The sequence below is a fragment of the Ceratotherium simum genome, chromosome 20 (assembly GCF_057802395.1).
Source record: "Ceratotherium simum simum isolate JZ-2026a chromosome 20, ASM5780239v1, whole genome shotgun sequence".
NCBI lineage: Eukaryota > Metazoa > Chordata > Mammalia > Perissodactyla > Rhinocerotidae > Ceratotherium > Ceratotherium simum.
The window spans coordinates 15542255-15564268 of NC_141919.1; the positions used below are offsets into that span (position 1 = coordinate 15542255).

At 39.6% G+C, this 22014-nt stretch overlaps 1 long non-coding RNA gene across 1 annotated transcript in view; it reads right to left on the reverse strand.

Moving 5' to 3' along the window:
- Positions 1-2537: 2537 nt before the first annotated feature.
- Positions 2538-22014, reverse strand: part of LOC147914368 (uncharacterized) — a 66167-nt gene continuing 46690 nt past the window's right edge. Inside the window, exon 3 of the long non-coding RNA XR_015555305.1 lies at positions 2538-2690. This is a non-coding gene — a long non-coding RNA (uncharacterized LOC147914368). The remainder of the gene's footprint in view (positions 2691-22014) is intronic.

Genomic DNA, 22014 nt, shown 5'->3' on the forward strand with positions numbered 1-22014 from the left:
TCCTTTGGGAACTTCTGTCTCCCTCTCCATATGGTTTTAGTGAATGTGTCAATTACACTGTGCAACACACTCACACACACGCATATACACACACGTATCAAAGATTGGCTCAGCAATGATCAAGTGACTCAAGCCAGACCAACCTGAGTTTTAGGAACTTACGCTTTTGTGAATTTGTCTTCAAAGACACTGCAAGACTCTTCATAGACACTGAGAGAAAAAGATGTTGTCTGTTTCCTCTGGAGTTACTAAACCGGGATTATGAAGACCTAAAGTTGTCTCTGGTCATGTCCCTGTCCCCATTTAATAACTCATTTGCAGTAGGGATCATAAAGCCAATGGACATTAGGGAAGCAGAGATGATATTCTCAGACTTCCTGGAGTCTCTAAGGCCAGTTGTTCACCTCAATATCCCACCTTAGCCCCAGGACACATAAAATTATAAATTCCATTTTTTCTTAAACTAATTTAAGGATGAACTAATATAGCTACCATTTATCAAGAACTAATTTAGTGCTCTAAATCATGTATAGATATGAAATATATATGTAGAGTTGGGGCTTTATATGCATACCAAAACTCTAGGTTACAAGTGACTCAAGTAACTTGGTAGTAAAGAAAAGTTACATTTGCTCAAGTATCTTGGGTACTAAAGAGAAGTTGGATTTCAAACCCACGTCTATCTGATCGAAGCACCCTCTCTTTTCACCCATGATACTGTCTGGGAGGGCAATGGCAGGAGGTGCTGGGCTTCACTGGTATCTGATTGCCTCTGGTGGCTGCAGCAGAGAGGTTGGCACATGACTGCATGGGAGTGTGGAATGAACATTCAGGAGGAATCTTCTCATTAGATTTGGAACCAACCAGTTCCTGTCCAGGAAAGTGACTGAGGTCCCAACATGAAGAGAAAGAGTTTAAAGTGGTGCCTCATGCTCCATGGAGGGACAGAGAGTCAGAAAAATTAGGTCATCAGATAGATAGTCAAATACCAAATTAGTGAAGCAAAAGGAATAGGATGAATCTGGGCAGCCCCTAAGGAATTTAACTCAGGGGCAAGTTACAAGCATAATGCTTCCTAAGATGATCTGAAAGATTATTTTCTTGCCTATTGGTTCCGAAAGAGGTTCTAAGCACTCAGTTCCTACCAGAATCAAGAGTGATCATCCAGGAATGATTTTCACAATATTTAACCAGGAACTGAGCCCAGGATCCACAAATCAAATCTTAAACTCTTAGTTGCTGGAGGCATGAGAAGAACCTGTGAAGGCAGTTGGGCCACCAAAGAGGAGGAGTGTGTGGGAAGGTGGGGCAACGTCTGTTTACCAATTAGTGGGGTAGTATTCCCATATTTCAACAGCCAATAAGACCATCTTGGGTGTTTGCCTCTTGACTAGAAGCTTTGGTTTCACCCCTTTCCTCATGAGAGCCAAGAGCCAGCAGCTACTTTTAACTATAACCCCCTATTTCCTGCCGCTGGGCCTCTTGGGAGTCTGATGTACCTCAGGTAGACCAGAAAGAAAGAGGCTGGAATCCAGACACACAATTGTTTAAATGTGGCCAAAGCACGTTCTTAATGTTTTCTAGATATGAAGGCATTTCTCTGATGTTTGTTCTCATTAATCTTCCATTTTTCTCTTATGTTCAGAATATCTGTCTCAATATTTCACTAGGGGCTGAAGTTGAACAAAAGGCTCACACCAGATGCTCATGCATATCTCTGCACGTGTACTTGAAAGGAAACTCTTTCAAAGGAATCAGTTCCTACCTGGCCAAGCTGTGGGAGGAGAAAATGAAACCTGAAAGGTTGAAATGAAGGACAGAGGTACAGACAAGTACCAGGAGAAAGAGGACAAGCATTGGGAGAGAGTTGAGATGCAGGTATCAGTTAAAGCTGGTCACAAAATCAACAGGTCATGCCCAAATGGATTAGAAAAATCAATAATATAAAGAATCTGGGAATTACAGAGGAAGCACAATCCAGGATGCAAAAAAGTGTCTAGAAACCAGATTTCTAGGTCCTCAGTGGAAACAAATAGGTAAAGATATTGCACCAGAGTCAAGATATTTATGAGCTGAGTTGTAGACAACCTGGTATATCAGCCCCTAAGGCACGTAAATTCTTTATGTTCATATACGTCTCTCTCAATGAAAAGTGGATGAGGCCCAATTGGATTAGATTAGATTAGATTGGATTGGATTGGAATGGATTGGACTAGACTGGATTGAACTGAATTGAGTTGACCTCCAGTGGTGAAGAGACGGGCAGTTCCCAATAACCACAACCAGAGAGTCAGGGAAGAAAAATCATATAACTTTCCACACTCCGAGAACAGGTTGGAAGGGGAAAAAGAAAACATTTGATTTCTTAATCACAAGATTTGGCCCCAAGCATCGTGTGTTTAATGTTTGAAAAGACTATCTGGTCTGCCAACTTTCTGTTTTGCATGACTGCCCAAATGGGTTACAGCTGTTCCGTTTAAAAGCTCCTGATTCTGAACCAACTACATATCTTGTTCTTATGATTTGAATACCATACGAACCTTTATGTTCCTTTTTGGAGGAATTTCATATCTTACCTTCCAGAAGTTGATTCTTCTTCAGTGAGCCAGAGTTGCACATCTCACCAAATTCAGCCTATGATTACAGGAGTAAGTCATCGGAGAATCCTTTAAGGCTTCCACTTCCAGTGCCTGGAGAGACATTTTCCCCAGGATCTCAGAGTATGTCTACATAAGGACAATCCAACAACATGTCCAAGAATAAGGTGAGGTTCACCAGAAACATAACGAAAAAAACTTTTCTGGTTTAGTAAAAGTTATTTTTGCATTTCTTCTTTTACTTTTTGCTTCTTTGTCTCTATACACAGAAGCCTTCTGAGATTTCCTTACAAGTCTTATGAACCTGAGATGATTATACATCGACTATCTACCATATGAATAATGTTAGAGCTCAGCTAGGCATGAGACATGAAGTTTTGTGGGTCAAATACAACCAAATATGGCTAGAAAGAAAGTAAGACTAGAGCAGGGACTTTATAAAAAAGTCCAGTTCCAGAGCCAGGGACTGAAGAGTTTTTGCTGTAGGGGTCATCTGCAATAGAATATAGGAGGAATTCTATTCTAGAAGTTATTTTAACGGCTCTAAGTCCATTCCAGTAGCGTGGTGGACAAACAAAATCAAAAAGACATATGAAGCTCAGATATATTGAAAAGCCAGTACCAGCAGAATCCGTTGGGTAGCATCATCATCCAGTTCTGCGTATGGATTCAGAACTCCAGCCACCTTTTTGAGGGAGAAATGGCATAAGCAAGGAAGGCCAACTGCCCCCATAGCCACCCTTTTGGATTCAGAGTAGGGTTCTAATTAGAATTACCAATAGAAACGAAAAGAGAAAACTATGAGAGGGAGAAGGCAGGAGCAAGGTCTTAGTATTAATATTGATGCCTAATCCAAAGAATAAATAAATAGGATTAGCATACCAAAATTTGTCAGGATACGGTTGTTAGCAAAGGACACTGGATTCTACGTAGTATCCTAGCAACATTCAGATCTCACTTGCACAGGGTCAGGGCTATTCATAATTAGGATCAAGCCAAGATTTGGCCCTACAGGTCTTAGGCATCAGGGCACCAACTCCGAGCAATTAAAGAAGTCAGTGAAACAAGACAGGTGCTGCCCCTTGGCTCATTCCAAGTACTGTGATGTTCATCAACAGTGAACAAGAAATAGTTAAATATTAAGGAAGCAGTAGACATCAGAATTTAATAGTGTGCGTCTTTTAAATCAGTGATTCTCAAAATTTAATATGTACAAGAATCATCTCAGGATCTTGTTAAATTGCAGATTCTGATTGAGTGGGGTCTAGGAGAGGGCTTGGGGATTCTGTATTTCTAAGAAGTTCCAAGGGGATACTGTTGCTGCTGGTCCACAAACCACGCTGTGAGTACGAAGGGTCTAGAGCAACGGTTCTCAACTTTGGCTTTAAACAATGCTGATGCCTGGGTCCCATTCCTGGAAACTCTGATTTAATTGGTCAGGATGAAGCTTTGTTTTCTAGTGGTCTAAAAGCTCCTCCAGGTAATTCCATTTAGGACCACTTCAATTGGCTCTCCACTGGATTTTAGGACAATGTTTTTCTTTCTTTATTTTATTTTATTTATTTATTTATTTTGTGAGGAGATCAGCCCTGTGCTAACATCTGCCAATCCTCTTCTTTTTTTGCTGAGGAAGACTGGCCCTGGGCTAACATCCGTGCCCATCTTCCTCCACTTTATATGGGACGCCGCCACAGCATGGCTTGACAAGCAGTGTGTCGGTGCGCGCCTGGGATCGGACCCGTTGAACCCTGGGCCGCCTCAGCGGAGCGCGCGCACTTAACCGCTTGCGCCACCAGGCCGGCCCCTATTTCTTTTATTTTTAATCCCGCCAATAAGTTCTCTATTGATAGTTCTGGGTGTTGTAAGTGTTCAGAGTGCTAGGCACTCTGGATATTTTTTTCAATCATGAAACATTTCAGGGTAATAAATCTTGTTTAATTTTTTGTTTTGTAATTTGATTTGGAAGTGATAACGTGGTGTAACTCAGAAATTTTTTGTTTCATTTGCCTTTAATTTTTTTTTTTACCTATTGTAAGAAGAATCACTCAAAATATTCCTTAGAGTAATAGGTAGATTGGAAATTTATATTTTTCCTTTCTTTTAAAACCCATTTCTTGTCTTCAGCGGTCTTCCCACAGCCCCCTTCTATTGTGTTCATTTACTCGGGTTGCTTGGATCGCGCCCTAATGATGTGTTTGTTCTCTCATCACCCTTGTAGGCTGGAGCCAACTCCAATAGCACATTCTTAGGAAGTTGATGCCTTTGTTTAATTCGCATATTTCTCCTCCTAGAGAGAGAGGGCAAATGAGGACAGCTATCAGTTGCAAGATGCGTGCAACACATAGATAATCTAGCCCTCGATTGGGAAGATCATTTGTGTGAAGAAGATCCAGTAACTTTCCGCTTACATCATCCATCCTCTTAAATCTGCTCCTTCCCAACCTCCCTGCCTCCTCCACCCCCATTCCAACCCTACTTTCTATCATCCCAGAACAGAAGGTTTACATCAATTAAAAGGTTGGCTTATGAGGCCTTTGATCCTCTATTAGGCTGATTTGTTTCTTATTTACCGTCGTTCTGTAGCATTCTAGAGGCTATTTCATTTTAGGCAGTACACCTACAATTGGGGTGGGCTGCCACCAAAGGAATCTTGGTTTTGTCCTTGGGGTGTGAACAGCTTGGTTTCAGCTAAACAGGGGTGAGTTAAACGTAGGTGTGCTTTTCTTTGCAAGATTTTTTAAAATAAATATTTAATACAAAGTTATAAGGTTGTTTCTCAGCAGATCTTTTGGCAATATTTTTCAGACTACAGATCATTACTCATTAGTGGGTTGTGAAACAAATTTGGTGATTCTTGACCAGCATTGTTTTTAATAGATGAGAATGGAGGAGAGAAGACAAAATATTAGAGAATATCTCACAGTGTCAGGGTAAGTATAATCTTTTTTTTTTGACAGAACTCCCATTTCAGTTATATAGATGTAAATTGTATTTTAACTGTGAGTTGTGTTTAAAAAGATTGAAAGCCACTGTCCCAAACCAATCATCTGTCAGCCTACCTTTACTCAGAATCTTCCAAAAACTATTATAATTCAACGATAATTTATGATTTTAAGATCTTCAGATAAGAAATCAGCTGGCTGTTTTGGCCCAAAAAGATAATCTGCATTTACATATATTTCATGACCCCTCTCATAGATTAAAACTCTAAGTTTCCATTTTTCATCCGATCGGAACATTGGATTATATTTGGTTCACTTTTCTGCAGTCTCCTCATTGCCTACTGGGCTTCCTGACCACAGATCTTTTTTTCCTCCACAGTTTACATTTATTTTTTCCCCAATCACTTTGAGACCCTCTTTAAAGTTTTTTGAAACTGTTGTTTCCTTTTTAGGAGAAAAGAAACGTCAATGGTTCTTAAAATCAAAGGCTTGAAAGGAACTGAAATCCTATAGTTCCATAGTGTTCTGGAATGCTGCTACCTCTGGGAGTTCGCAAAGGCTTCCCAAGGGATAGAATGGTTTGAAGGGAATCAAACTGGATCCTCATCTTTCAGATATTTTCTTTCCTAAAATTGATTGGACTGGGAACATATTACAGTCAAGCAATCCTTTTCACAATTGCCCTCTTCCACTTTTCAAAAGAGTGCTATATGTTCCGCTGCATCTTAAGATGGTGCACTGCTCCAGGGCGTAAAAACCCATAAGACACCAAATGAATTCAAAACATTGGTGGAGGTTTGAGGAAATTAATGACCTTAATGACCGAGTAACAAATCTGTGTGTACGTCAGGTAGTTTCTAAGTCATGCTTTCAAAAAACTGAAAGAACAAACTTGTGTTGTCAAATTCTAGATCATTAAATATAATTTTTCAAAATATATGTTTTTGACAAATAGCTCAAAAGGAGTTTCAAAAAATGAGTGACATTATTGTAACAAAACTCTGTGCATTTTCATCTACTTACTAGGTAAGCCCTCATCGATGACATCTATAAAAGTAAAAAATTAGAATAGAAAAGTTGCTGAGCAATTCCTCATTCTGAAAACAAGTAATACTTATTCATAGTAATGTGCATTAATCAGGAAAAATGGCTATATTGGGCTGGCCTGGTAGTGTAGTGGTTAAAGTTTCATGCTCCGCCTCAGTGACCCGGGCTCGCAGGTTCAGATCCTGGGTGCAGACCTACAGCCCTTGTCAGCCATGCTAGCAGCGACCCACGTACAAAACAGAAGATTTGCACGGATATTAACTCAGAGCTAATCTTCCTCAAGAAAAAAAAAGAGAAGAAGGGCTGGCCTGGTGGCATAGTGGTTAAGTTCACACACTCCGCTTCAGCGGCCCGGGGTTTGTGGGTTCTGATCTCGGGCACAGACCTATGCACTGCTTATCGAGCCATGCGTGGCAGGTGTCCCACATATAAAACAGGGGAAGATGGGCACAGATGTTAGCTCAAGGCCAATCTTCCTCACAAAAAAGAGGAGAATTGGCAACAGATGTTAGCTGAGGGCTAATCTTCCTCACCAAAAATAAATAAATAAAAAAGAGAGAAAGATTGGCAACAGATGTTAGCTCAGGGCCAGTCTTCTACAGCCAAAAAAAAAAAAGCTATTTTTATCTCATTAAAAGATTCATTTTCAATAGAATTTCACATTTTGTATGTAATACTTCTCAAAATTTATGATACATTTATAATGTTTTGAATAATTGGCAGCTACTAATGTTGTAATGATAAATCAATTTAAAGAATTTAACCCTTAGAATCTTATAGTTACAGGAAATATATTGATATTTCCATTTCAACTTACTTTCATACATTTTTTTACATAGAATTAACCAATAAAGGCAATTAATTAAAGACTTTCCAGCCTAAATACATATAATATTAGGATAAAATTCAGAAGGGGAAATGCAACAAAACTGCACTACTAAAAATAGTTTGCTCATGTATTTTTTTAATGGATAATGATAGATAGAACTTCATATGATATTTAGATTCCACTGGATAAAGTTTAAAAATGTGTTGTAATAGTTTAATTTTACATATCAATATTTCTGTCTTTTGCACAATTTAATCTTGACAAATAAAATTACAGACTTAAAATATAAAAGGGATATTTATTGAAAATAAGTTCTCAAAATTTTTTAGGAGGTACACAAACATCTAGCCCTCTCATACCCTATCATTGTCAGAAATCTGCGAAGCCATCCCGTTATAAGAATATTTATTTCTTCTGCAAAGTCTTTTTATGAATTTTCTCTATAATTTTCTGAGGAGTAAGTGCAGCCTCTCATCACCCAGACTAGTCTTAGTTGGAATGCTTTATACTAGTTGGAGTACTAACTAGCAACATTGACCAGAATAAGCTCTACCTCAATTTCATAATTCAGGACGCAGTTCACAGATGGAGATTATTAACAGTATGGGACATGTGGTGTTATAATACTTTAATTAATAATTCTTGGTAATTAGGCAGTCTTTTGGGGGGGAATATATGCACCATCAACTGGTTAATGAAATGAAAAATATTTCAGAAAAACTAAAAATCAGAATTTGTCCACTGTTCAGGATCTTGCACTGAACACATGTATTTATTGTCCTCTCTCAGAGATCCCTTAAAATGATGGCAAAGAAATACAGAAAGGTATTTTTCCTAATAACAAAGGAAATGGATGTGAGAACACCAGTGGATGCGATTTTTCAAAACTTTCTAAGAAACAAAAACCAATGGAAACAAATAGAGGAATTTATATGTTCAGAGGGTAAGTCAGCCAAAGAGGGAGCCAGGCTAAACCCTAAAGAGGTTATGGATTCAAAAGCAAAATATGGGGCAAAAAAGGGGGCCTACATTGAAAATCTATGCAAAGAACTGCTAACTTATTACCTTTCTCCAGGTAAAACGATATTGATAAATGATAGTTCTTTACGAAAGAAATTGACTAACTTTCTAGTTTTTATTTTTGTTCTCTTTTGATCTTGGAATTATCTCTTTCCATTGAAGCCCAATTTTCTGATGGTTTACCCTAGTTAAACTTTATTTAGCTTATTTACATTTCATGTTGCAAGCTTTCTACAAATGCCTAATGATGGTTGGTTATCCGTTCTCATTTAAGAATGAGGCAACAGAAGGGCTGAATAGAAGCTCTGTGTATGTGAATGGGGTTTGCCAACTGGAAGATTTTTCTTTAGGCTGAACAGATAAGAAACCAGCTTGGATATCCCCAAATTTCAAAGTAAGGAGGACTTTGCTCTAGGGTCTTCATAGCCATGTTTGAAAGGTAAATCTGGGGAAACCTCTAAGAATACAGATCAAAGAGATAAAGAGACAGAAAAATATGAGAGTAAAGAAAAATGACAATAAGGATTTATCGAGGAGGCCCACTACCTATCTGATGTAAATTCTAGAAAGACAGAATAGAGAAAGTGGAAAATGTCAAAACAAACAGAAGTCAATTTTCTAGAGCTAAACAAGAACATGGATATCTATAGTGAAGAGGCCTCTAGAATGCCAAGGTGAATAAATGGAAATGGCGCCACAGATACACCATCATGGTATTTCAAAAGATCAAGATTTGTAATAAGAGATATTTATTTGGTCTTTGTCTCATTCCTGGCACAGAGCTCCTAAGACCCTTGGAATTTCCTAAGTGATGAGAGCATAAAAGTATCTTTTGTTAGAATGAGATGACTTTTAGAAAGCACTTAAGGATGGGGGCTCTTTGCTGGGAGAATCAACCATGTGATTAGAGGGTTGGAATTTTCAGTCCTGCCCCCGACCTTCCACCAACCTTCAGGGAGGGAGAGGGGCTGGAAGTTGAATCAATCGCCAATGGCCAATGATTTAATCAATTATGCCCATGTAATGAAGCCTTCATAAAATCCCCAAAGGAGAGAGTTCAGAGAGCTTCCAGGTTGGTGAACATGTGGAGCTTTGGGGAGAGTGGCATGCCTGGAGAGGGCACGGAGGCTCTCTGACCTTTCCCCATACTTTGTCCTATGCATCTCTTCCATCTGGCTGGTTTCTGAATTGTATCCTTTTATAATAATCTGATAATCTAGTAAACAGAATGTTTCTCTGAGTTCTGTGAGCCACTCTAGCAAATTAATTGAACCCGAGGAGGAGGTCATTGGAACCTCTGATCTATAGCCAAGTGGTTAGAAGCAAAGGTAATGAATGGTGTCTGAAGTGGGAGGTGGGGTGGGGGATGGGGGGCGTCTTGTTGGAACTGAGCCCTTAACCTGTGAGATCTGAAGCTATCTCCTCAGAATTGAGTTGAATTGTAGGACATCCAGCTGGTGTCAGAGAATTGTTTGTTGGTGATGTGTGGGGAAATCCACACACACACACACACATTGGAAAATGTCTCAGAACACTTTTCCGCTCTAGGAAAATGAGACAGTAAACCCAGAAAGACGGGATCCAGGAAAATGATAAATCTAATCCAGGGAAGCAGGGAAGGGAAGTCCTGAGATTGTAACTTTGCAAGAGGAAACTTCAGATTCTGGGAGATCTCTGCGGGAAAAAAAGGAGAGAAAGTTGAAAGGTTTCCAGTACCTCTCAATGTTTCTCATATCATTGCATAAATAAAAAATGGTAATATACATATCAGGCACACTAAAGTAAATGGAGGAGGCTGCATGCCCCTGGAAGCCAAACTCGCTGTATGCTCTGAGAGCCTGGGTCCCCCTGGTTGACCTGAGGGCTGAGGGATCAAGAACCTAGCTGACCTGGAACTCATTCATGAAATCAGTTGTTGGGAAGCTCTTAATTACAAAGCATGGTTAAAAGCTTGGCATAACTTGATACTATGATAAGATAATTGGTGGCTTATTCAAAAAAGAGAAAGAGAGAGAGAGAATCCAATCAAACTCTTGACAGAAATAATTTCTTTGGAGGGACATGGAGGGAAAAAAATGTAATCTAGGCACACTATTTGACTCTGTAGCAGAAAATATGATTTTATTTAATAATATGATATTATTTATTGTCATAAATGATATTATTATTTATTGATTTTCACCTTTTAGAATCAACAAGGGCAAATCAAGGGAAACAGTGTGAAACGTAAATATTCTTAATATTGACAACATTAAAAGAAAGATATAGCTAGAGGTTGAGAGGTAAAAGGAGGATGAGGATTGTGGAGGGAAGACTAATGACTTTATCTTAAGAATTTGGGAGCCAAGAGAAACTGTCTATAAAGTGAGAGCCTTCCCTCAGATTTCTGCTATCTGCCCTCAGACACTGAGTTCCCAAGGAAATGCAGTATCAAGTTTTTCACTCTTTGGATGTCCTTGATTGAGAGAGAAGCAATGTGAAAAGAAGCACCACCTCCAAGGCACCAAAGGGTGAAAATTAAAAGCAAGTGAAAATGGCATTAGAAAACTACCGAGAAAGGAAAAGACATAAGAAAGATTTCATATTTCTGTTGCCAAATAAATTGCTATTAGGAATTCAACAAATGCTAAATGCTGAGACGTGGGAGAGGGAGAGAGAGATTGTCTGTGGTTTATTAAATAAGAAACAAGAAACAGAGGTTTAAAAATCCTATTTGAAGATGTAGGAAGGGACTATGCATAAGGAGAGAGGTAGGGGAGATGGGTAGTGATATAAAATAGCTAAATCCTCATGATACATGGCAGAAAGTCAATAGACAATGTCTAAATTTGATATATCAAGAAACTGCCCCATAAGCATATAAACATACAATTTAGACATAGGGAGCAGCCACCAGAAGAAGTCAAAATTGAAGATGTTTCCCATTGTGTCCCCAGTACCTAGAACAGTGACTGGCTGATTGTATATGCTCAATAAACATCTGCTGAAAGAATGAATTTGCTGAATAATGTGCAGGAATGGGGAAGGCGATGAGGGAACTGGACACTGTTGCTTACATTCATTATAAACCTGCAGTAGTTCCATTTGCCCCTCTTTCATTGCAAACAGAATTCCAATTTCTACTCCACGGGGAATGTGATCCCATCTCTAACCAAGGGATAAATCCTGATTAGTCTAATGAATCATAGTAATCCTACACCTGTAACCAGTGACTGGATTAGAGGATGTCACCTGGCCAGTTCTGTCCAATGAGATATGAAGGGAAGACTCCTGGGAGACTGCTTTACTCTTCTTTCTCTCAAAATTAACATGTCTGGGACTGGCCTGGTGGTGTAGTGGTTAAGTTCATGTGCTCCACTTCGGCAGCCTGGGGTTCATGGGTTTGGATCCTGGCACAGACCTACACATCGCTGATCAAGCCACACTATGGCGGCATCCCACATACAAAATAGAGGAAGACTGGCAACAGATGTTGGCTCAGGGCCAATCTTTCTCTCCCCCACCCCTCCCACCCCCAAAAATTGACATGTCTGAATTTGATGCCTGGACTGGTATAACCATCTCACCACCAAGAAGAAGCTAGACTGAGAAAAAAACCAATATCACAGAATGGTCTGGGCATAGAAAGAACCTGAGTCCTTGATGATGTCATTGAACTCTTAGTTGAACAACCCTATCTCAACATGTCTTGTAGGTGAGGTAATAAATTTTCTGTTTTATTCCAAGTAGTTGAGTTGGGGACTACTGTTATTTGTTCTCAAAGCATAACAACAGGTAAAGGTCTTTCTGTATTTTTTTGATATCAATAAATATATGCTGTGTTAATGTTTATGAAAATAAAAGTAAAATAAAACTGTACATAATTTCATCCTATTATAATAGAAAAGTATTTTTTAAAATCTTTGTTGAAATTGTTGTGTCCTCTAAATTTTGGTGGCCAGGTTTTAAGCCCAGTTATCCTCTATTTCTGCTCTGATTCTTGTCTTCCAAGACAAATTTTGCAGAAGCTCTTCCTCTCCCATCTGATAACCTCAGAAATTTTACCACAATAAACTCTAGTTGAAAGGGAACAATTCTTCTTGGAACCAAAAAGGAAAGTAGAAAATATGGTTACATTTGTCTACTTAGTTTCCTTATCATGATATTTATTCCTTCAACAAAGTGTGAGACAAAGTCAACAGCTGAGAGTGAATAGAAGAAAATGAGTGCAAACAATGTGAAGTGAAAGGAAAAGGAATAAAACAGTCATCTCAAGGACAAAAGGACATAAATTACAGATGTAAAAGGATTTTGAATGGGATATTTCCCATTATTCCAGAATTTCAGTTAGAGTTCAAAAGCTGAGAGAAATTGAGAGGTCTTCTAGACACTTGTATGAAGGATCCACAAAAAGATAGCAAATGGCCTAGTAAGTATCACTTCCTATAGCCTACATAACCAAGGTTTAAGAATTCATGGCGAATTGTTTGGAAGGGGATTTAGAGGAAAGATGGAGTTTTGAATGATTAATTTCACTGCCTTCCTCATAGACAGTAGGTAGAGCCGCAAGGGAGCCATTATGGGAGCCTCAAGAAAAAAAAATACATAGAGCTACAGATGCTTACTTCCTGCTTTCACCTGCTCATGGTGAGAGGGCAAGAAAAGAGCTCAGGAGGGGCCGGCCCTGTGGCATAGCGGTTAAGAGCACGCACTTCGCTGCTGGCGGCCCAGGTTCGGATCCTGGGTGCACGCCCATGCACTGCTTGTCAGGCCATGCTGTGGTGGCATCCCACATAAATTGGGCACAGATGTTAGCTCAGGACCAGTCTTCCTCAGCAAAAAGAGGAGGATTGCAAGTTAACTCGGGGCTGATGTTCCCCACCAAAAAAAAAAAAAAAAAAGAAATGAGCTCAGGAGTGGAATCATCCTGAAATGTGTTGATCCAGCAGACCAAGAACATGTACTGTAAATTGTACGATACAAGTGGTGGCTCGAGAGGGCAATCAGATATGAACATTCTTATAGAATCTTTGTTTAAAGAATTCTTTGCCTTTAAGGCTGAGGGGACTCCAGGTTTAAAGGGCCAATGATGTACCTCTTGTCATGGTGATGGTGGAGGTAGTGGGGTGCAGAAACAGAGGTGGTGGGTCAGAAGAGTTTGCTAACTCTAATAGAGCAAAGATTCCCTCTGCTGGGGAGGGGGTCACTAAAGCCAACAGAAGAGCCAGCATTTGAATACCTGACCTGACAGAGGTCAACTGACAGACAAGAGAGAACTTCCATTAGTCTCAGCTAAGTGAAAAGGTCTTTCCCCATTTTCATTTCATTCATCTTTTCTCGATCTTGACCCTCCAGGAGCCAGAAGACACAGAACAAGCCAGTGGGAGTGGGACGGGGGAGGGGAATGGAAGAGAAAAGTGAAGAAACATTGAAAATACAGACCATGCTCTTCTTCCCCACTGAATATCCTCAAACCATGGGTCAGACCTGAGCTGGAGAACAGGAGGAAATTTGAATTGAGTGATAAGCTTGAGTTGTAATTTAGACTGATTTACACTTTTTTCTTTGATCTAAGAATGTGTCCGTTTATGGCTGAAAGTGGTCAGAAAGCATGAATATGCCTGAGATGCCATCTCTGAGTGGGGAAGAAAACACCTACTCACTAGGTTGGAAAGCACTGGCTGGAGAAAAGTAAAGAAGTTTCCTGCTTTGTCCCTATGGAGGGGGGGCCCATTCATTAAACTTGCTATACTTGGGGAAAGCACTGTAACAGGATTGTCAGACAGTACCCATTTTGGGTTTCTAGTTATGGATTTCAAGTGATGCCATTCAGCTGCACTGTGGCTTTCCCCCAAAATATTCTGCTTCTCCAGCATAAGCACAGAAGAAGTAAACGGTTGGGTTTAATGAAGGTTGGGATTTGGTATACGAACACATAGGAAGGTAGTGAAAAGAAGTGAGCTGAGGATATTTTCAAGGAAGTGACTACAGTGAGGGATTGTGAATGGAATCCAAGCTGAGTGAGGAGGAAAATAGAGACAGCAGGGGGATGGATGGTGAAAAGGGGGTGGAGTATGGAGCAGAGACATCGACAAGGCAAGAACTGTTACAGTTAGGAAACTACAGGACGTAACTGGAAGAAAAAGTTGTGGTGGTCCAAGAATGATTTACTTGAAATGGAAACTTCAGAGGCGATGCAGCTTCTGATGATGGGCAAGATTTAGGGTGAGGTTAGTTCGACAAAAATGTTGTGGAAAGTAAGGCAGTTAAGTAACTGAGCAGGTTAAAAACTGTAATTTTGTGGACTGGTTAGAACTGGTTTGAGTTAGTTTTAACTTTAAAAGAGTTGGACCAGTTTTTCAGTTTAAACCAATTTGATCCATGCTGAACCAATAGATCTATCAGTTTCTAAATGTATACCTCATTCTATGAGGCCAACATTATCCTGACACCAAAACCAGACATGGACAACATAAAAAAAGGAAATTACAGGCCAATGTCACTGATGAACATAGGTGTAAAAATCCTCAACAAAATAATAACAAATCGAATACAACAACACATTAAAAGGATCATATACCACGATCAAGCATGATTTATTCCAGGGATGCAGGGATGGTTCAACATCTGCAAATCAATCAACGTGATATACCACATTAGCAAAAGGAAGAATAAAAATCACATGATCATCTCAAGAGATACAGAGAAAGCATTCAACAAGATCCAACATCCATTTATGATAAAAACTCGCAATAAAATGGATACACAAGGAAAGCCTCAACATAATAAAAGCCATATAAGACAATCCCACAGCCAACATCATACTCAACGGAAAAAAACTGAAAGCCATTCCTCTGAGAACAGGAACAAGACAAGGATGCCCACTCTTGCCACTCTTATTTAACATAGTACTGAAAATTTTAGCCAGCGCAATTAGGCAAGAAGAAGAAATAAAAGAGATCCAAGTGGGAAAGGAAGAGGTGAAACTCTCACTGTTTGCAGATGACATGATTCTATATAAAGAAAACCCTAAATGAATACATCATTGGTTTTATCCACCATGAACTAAATCTAAATGTGTTTTACCTAATTTAAAATTAGTTACATTAAATTATGCAGTATATTACTTTTATTAGTATCTTAGAAGGTTAGATTAGATTCATAGTGACTTATATTTACATTGACTTTATTTAGAAAAACCACGCTAAAGTTAAGGAATATTCCTACCAATTAGAGAATGTTTTTGAAGAAGACACAAAAAGGTTTTACCAAGTGGATCAACTCATTATAAGGATAATAAAAATTATAGGAATCCATAGTGCTTTCTTCTCTTTCAAAATATGAAAATTGTCTTGTGCTTTGAATTTACCTCTGCAAGGTTTGACCACTTTTGTTAGTAGGGGATACCCTCTTTACTCAGACTTTTTATCTTATAAACCTTAAATCTCATTTCTGAGTACTCATTTTGTCCATTTGATGCTACTGTTTCACCATCATAGCCTATAAATTTGTGACTACCTTCACATAGACAAAAAAAGTCCTCTTTATAACTAGATAAACTTATTTGTAAATAGATTGAAGCCTTGTCTACCAATGAAAATATATTTCCATCAACTCTTTGAGAATCATTTAACATGTCAATGTTAAGTGAGCATGGGAAAGAGATTGAAAGGGATATAGTCTGAGTCTTCTTTTCCTCCCTTTCAGAGGAGGAGGGCCATGGCTCTCTGATCATCTCAACTCTGATTGGTTTTTCACACCCATTCAAGCATGAATACTATGTTTTAAGATTCACACACCCTTCCCTGTTAGTAATAGCCATATAGTACCAGAACACCCTCTGCTTTATTCTACCATATCCATGAATATAGGCCATCCAACAATCGTAAATTATAAAGACTAAAAATGAATTTGAAAACATATCAATTTGTTATAAAGATACTTAATATCTGGATATTTCATTAATGCATTATTGGCAGTATTACACAAACCAATATTTTTTAAAGTATAGTTTTAGGATCCTACATCTGAATCACCTGGAATTATTTTCAAAGTGCAGAGTGCAGGATCAAACCACAACCCAAGTGATTTAGACTCTCTGGCGGGGAGGCCTAAGAATTTGTAATTTGAAGAAATTCCCCAGATAGTCTTTACACACAGAACAATTTGAGAGCCATCTTTAGAAATCAAGTTAAGTATCTTCATCCTAATAAATCATGAAAACCAGGCATTTAAATTGCAGGATTTTTTAAAGTATATATATTTAAGCACACACATGAACTCAAAATGAGATAAACAAAGGCTATTCAACCAATTGTCCACTGAAGTAATGAAATGGGCTTATTTCTATAGGATTTATCAGTGACCTACCTTTATAGACAAATTCAAATGGGGAGTGGAGAAAAATTGGACAATTCAATCTCCTTCTCTCCCTTTCTCTGTTCTACACATCCGATCCCATTCTTCTTACTCTCAGAAATTTTGGGTCTGAATCATCCAAAAAAATTTCCTTGATTCTGATTTTCCATTTCTCTATGCAAACTTCAGATGTTAAAGAAAAAGAAAAACTATTCTCGGTGAGAGGTAGAAGGTTGCATTGTAAGTTAGAATTCAAGTACATTTAAGGGCATTTTTTTTCTTCTAGATACTTCTGCTCAAACCATCCTCTTTATCTCCTGTCTCCTCAGCTTCCCCATTGCAGTGTCTTCCTTTCCTCTCCCCAGCCTCTGTACCTGACCCAGTGAAGTCATGAGTATGTCAGCTTTTTCTCAAGTTTTGGCTTTTACTAGCACTTATCTTCCTGCCCAGGGTCACTCACCTCATTTTTAATTTACACAAACCTATTCTACTAGCATAGATTAGAATTTTGCCAGCTCCTTGAAATCCACTTTCAGTACTCATAAGTATTTGTCTTTCAAGACTTTTTAGCCTCATTTGTTGTCCCTCCGAGCCTGAGCAAAGTGGATCATCTATTGAGGGAGCATTTGCAGTTGCTTTAGAGATTTTTAAGTTTGGTTTCCTATGCTTTTTAGAGAGGAGCCATTCAGCTTTTCAATCTTTTTATTTAGACTGTTGCTACTGGAAGAGATAGCTGAGTAATTAACTTTAGAACTTGGCTCATCAGAAAGTGGAAGGACTCAATGGCTATCTGTATCATCTAAAACAACTCATTTTCCCCCCAAATCTGTATGTGTATGTGTGTGTGTGTGTGAGTGTGTGCGTGTGTGTGTGTGCAAGCACACGTCTTTGTAAACAGAGAGAAGAGAGGGATAATAGTAAGAGACAGAAAGAACATCTACTTTGTGTAAAGCATCAGGATGACTGCCATGGGATACACAATGATAATTAAAAAACAATATGTACTTTCAGAGGTGTTTCCAATATAACTTTGGAGGCAGATACGTTCACAAACACTAAGAGGAAGCTGGAGAAGGTGGCTTGAGCAGAACTGCTGAGTGTAGGTTTCCACGCACAGCAGCATGGAAAGAGCCAAGGGTTTAGGGGCCAATGGAGCTGATTTCAAATCCCAGCTCAGCTCTTCTGTGACCTTGGGGAAGTGGTTAACATTTGCTGATCCTCAGTTTCTATTTCTCTAGAGGATAGCAGCACCTAGCTTCTGGGGTAGCTATAAGGAGTAGAGATAAAGTAGGTAATGTGCCTGGTGCAGGCTAGGGGCTTAATAAATAGGAGTTATTATTATTTGAAAGAGCCAGCAGCTGCGCGTTTGCAAACTGAGCTCTCTGCAACTGTACCTGGAATGCAAAATCAACAGTCTCTGCACCCAGATGCAAACCAATTTCTATTTCAAGAAGTTGGCTCCAAATCAGAATTTGTTTTTAGGGCAGGGGTCAACTTTCAATGCTGCTTAAGCAGTGTGGGCCACAGTAGAGACTTTGAGGTCAGCAAAGAGTGTGACAACAAGCATGCTGAAAAGCAACTAAAAACCCTATAGTTTAAAATCAGCTAGTCCAATCAGATGAGAAGAAGCTTCAGGACGTTCCTTGTTCAGAAAGGTTTTAACATCTAGATACTTCATCCACACTCAGAAAACATTGAGCCTTTTTAAAGGATAGATATGTAGGTGCTGCCATAAGCGAATGTCCGTGACATACTGATGTGTGAAAAATTACAATGAGCACCTGAAGTTTTTGTTTTACAAATCCATTCCCTCAGCTTCTGGTAATAGAAATATACTTTGTCTGGAGACCATCCCCCGCTTTGTCAATCAAGGTGCCTTGGCCAAGAGGAAGGCTTGTAACTCAAGCTAAGCAAACTGACACTTTCCTGGGAGTTTGAATCTCAAAGGATATTTACACAAGCATGCAAAGGGACAGAGCTGATGCATGCTTCCACAGAGCCCTGAAGAGACTGCATGGGTTTCTGTTACCACAATGCCCAGAACTACTCTGATTCCTGTCCTTTTCAAAGATCTTTACCTAGCTCTTCAATCTTTCCTTCAATTCTTCCCTAAGGAAGAAATATGCTTTATTACATCAATGGGCATTCTTTCGTGTCCCCTACATACAGATCTAATCTCTTAAAATTTTTTCTAGAGCCAGCCCTGATGGCCTAGTGATTAAAGTTCGGCACGCTCTGCTTCAGCGGCCTGGGTTCAGTTCCTGGATGCAGAACCACACCACTCGTCTGTCAGTAGCCATGCTGTGGTGGCAGCTTACACAGAAGCAGCAGAACTTACAACTATACACAACTATGTACTGGGGCTCTGGTGACTGGGGGGGAAGGAAGAAAAAAGGAGAAAGATTGGCAACAGATGTTAGCTTAGGGCGAATCTTCTGCTGCTGCTGAAAAAAAATTTCTTTCTAATAAATTATTTTCCTTTTAAGTTAGCCAGAGTAGACTTCTGTTGCTTTCACACAAAAACCCCCTAAAATATACTGATAAAGTAATAAACATTGTGTTTGTTTTCATATGTATATTTTTAATTCATTTACTTTGTAAATTTTTGTACTAAAATGTTCTTATAATGTGTTTTATTTTTGTAAGTAAAAACCACTAATAGGTTAAAAAGAAATCTAGATAACCAGAGTGTCCTCTGAGATGGAAATAAACCACTTGAATCCTCTTTGCAAGCTAGGAGCAGTTTTCACTGGGAAGTGGGGGCGGCATTTAGAGCAAACTGTCACAAGTCACGTGAGGGAAGTGGGGAGCAGTACTGAGAGGGGAGAACGTACCGCAATGGGGAGGTTTGCAGGTATTAGCAACTCAATGTTTTATTATTATTTAGGTCTGATAAGGCCAACAGATCAAGAGACAACTGCCATTGAAAAGATAGCTGTTATACTCACAGATCCCAAAAGGAGAGGGCACACCACACCATGGGGGCCACATGAGGAAGAACTGGGGTGATCAGGAGGCAGAGGAAGAGGGGGACACTGTGGGTAAGAGCCCTTACTGTGGTTTGCATTGGAAAGGCATACTTATGGGTGAGTTGTTTACTATCTCTAGGAATTGGCCAACCCTGGGAGGGGCAGTCCCTTCAGCGTTGGCAAGGCCCCAGATGTCAAAGCATCGGAATTAAGAAAATAAGACATGGTTAATACACGTCACAATCTAGATAACACTCTTGAACTCCTGCCCCTTCCACAATCCATGGAAGTTCAAAACCCTCCCTGGGAGTTCTATAAATTTTCAAGAAAGCTAACATTTCCTTCTCAGAGTAATCCTTATCTCTGGGATTCTGCATTTTTGCATGTTGCTTCTGTTCTATACCATATAATTCCAAGGTAAGAATGCAGTCCTTTCTTCAGTTTCTGGGTGTGTGTGTTGGGGGTAGGGGTGGGGAATCATATTAAACATGCTTTTGGAAACAGCAATCTTTACTCAGATGGTTGAAGGTGGGTGCAAAAATGGGTCACATCATCTTGCATCCACCATGTTGCTGGCTCCTTTCTTCTCTCCCCTTGCCAGATTGCCCTCCACAACTCCAAATGTTTCATCTTCTCTTGTACAAAGTAATTTTCTTTCCCTATGAGTTTTTGCTCTAGTCAGCACTGGATCCCATACACTTTCTTGTACAGAGCAAAGTAGATTTTCACGGTGTTTTTCCACAAGAAGACAGTTCCTCTTGCTAAGATGAATTCTGGTACCACCTGGTAGGAATAAATTTTCTCCACCTCTCAAATTCATATGTAACATAGAGCAGGAAACTAAGCTTTATGAAGGAAATATATATGGCATCCACAGGGACTAAGCAAGAGGAAGAGACCCTGGGATTTTAAGAACAGAGAAAGGATCTACCAGAGAATTGCCTTAGCCAGAGAACTTCCATGACTGAATAATCCTTCATTGAATGATTCAACAAATATTTATTGGGTGCTGACTATGTGCCAAGAGGCAGCTACCTGGTGGGAAATTTAAAGATAAATAGGACATGGTTTGAGGAGCAAAATGCCCAAGAGGAGAGAGAGATACAAAAATAGATAAGCAGAAGACAGTGCTACAATGGAGGACTACATAAAGTTGGAGTGTTTTGTACACATAAGCCCAGGCCTGTCCCAAATATTTGGGGCTTACGAAGAGTACAAATGGAGGCCCACATATGCTATGTGTAAATATTTAAAAGATACAAATCGAGCTAACAGACTGCTAAATAAAATGTGTTCTACTCTTCTACTGTAACAAATAGAACTTCATACAACCTGCAAGGCCAGGTCTGAGTTTGGAATTCTCAGAGTCCTGAGAGCATGGCAGTGCAGGTTCCTTTCCTCCCACGATTCCTTTCCGTATTTGCTCACATGCATGTGAACACCCAGGCCATGTGCCTAAGTTCCAGCCACAGCCTCCACAAACACCTGTCCGTTGGTCACCACTTAATCTACAGCGTACCCCAGGGGTGCTATTTTTTCCTTAGGAGCAAAGACCAAGGGAACAGACCCACCCAGGCACTAAAGTAGGGTCAAGGCCATTTAGACAGGAATTCTAGAAACCTAGATATCAGAGTATGGTCTAGAAGGGAAGTGCATCTTTGGATGGGCCCACCCCATTGGCTCCAGGGACTCTAGCCTGTAGTATAAGGCACAGCTAGACAAGGGTTACCGGGAGGCTTTCTGAAGGACGGTCACCCTCTTGCCTGGGTCAAAATGCAATATTTCTTAAGCTATTTCATCATATTTTTCTCAAGATGAATCATCCTATAATGCATGCAGCATTTCAGCTTTGGATGCACAGGTTTTGTGCAAGGGGAGGACAGGTGTGTTTATTTGATGTTCAGTCCCCACCTGATGGATCCTTGAAGAAATGTTATTTCTGGACTCATGAAGCATTACAATCCTGTTTTCCAAAGGCTATATAGGCAAATAAGCTATCTCCAGGGAAGGGAAAATAGGAAGAAATTCTTTTTGGCTGCAAATCCCAATTTAGAGTCTAAGTATAACAGGGCCATCTTCAAAGACAAAAGACTGTGTTTTCAAGTATTTCTTTCAACCAGACATTTTCCTATCAACTGGCTGTTTTCATTTACTACTATCTGCAGGCCAGGCTTGTCCTGGATTGGTTTTCATCAGGGTCACAGGACATAACACAGCTCAGGCTGAGCCAAAGCAAGGTGATTCCTTCACTACAGGTGTGCCCCATCTGCCTA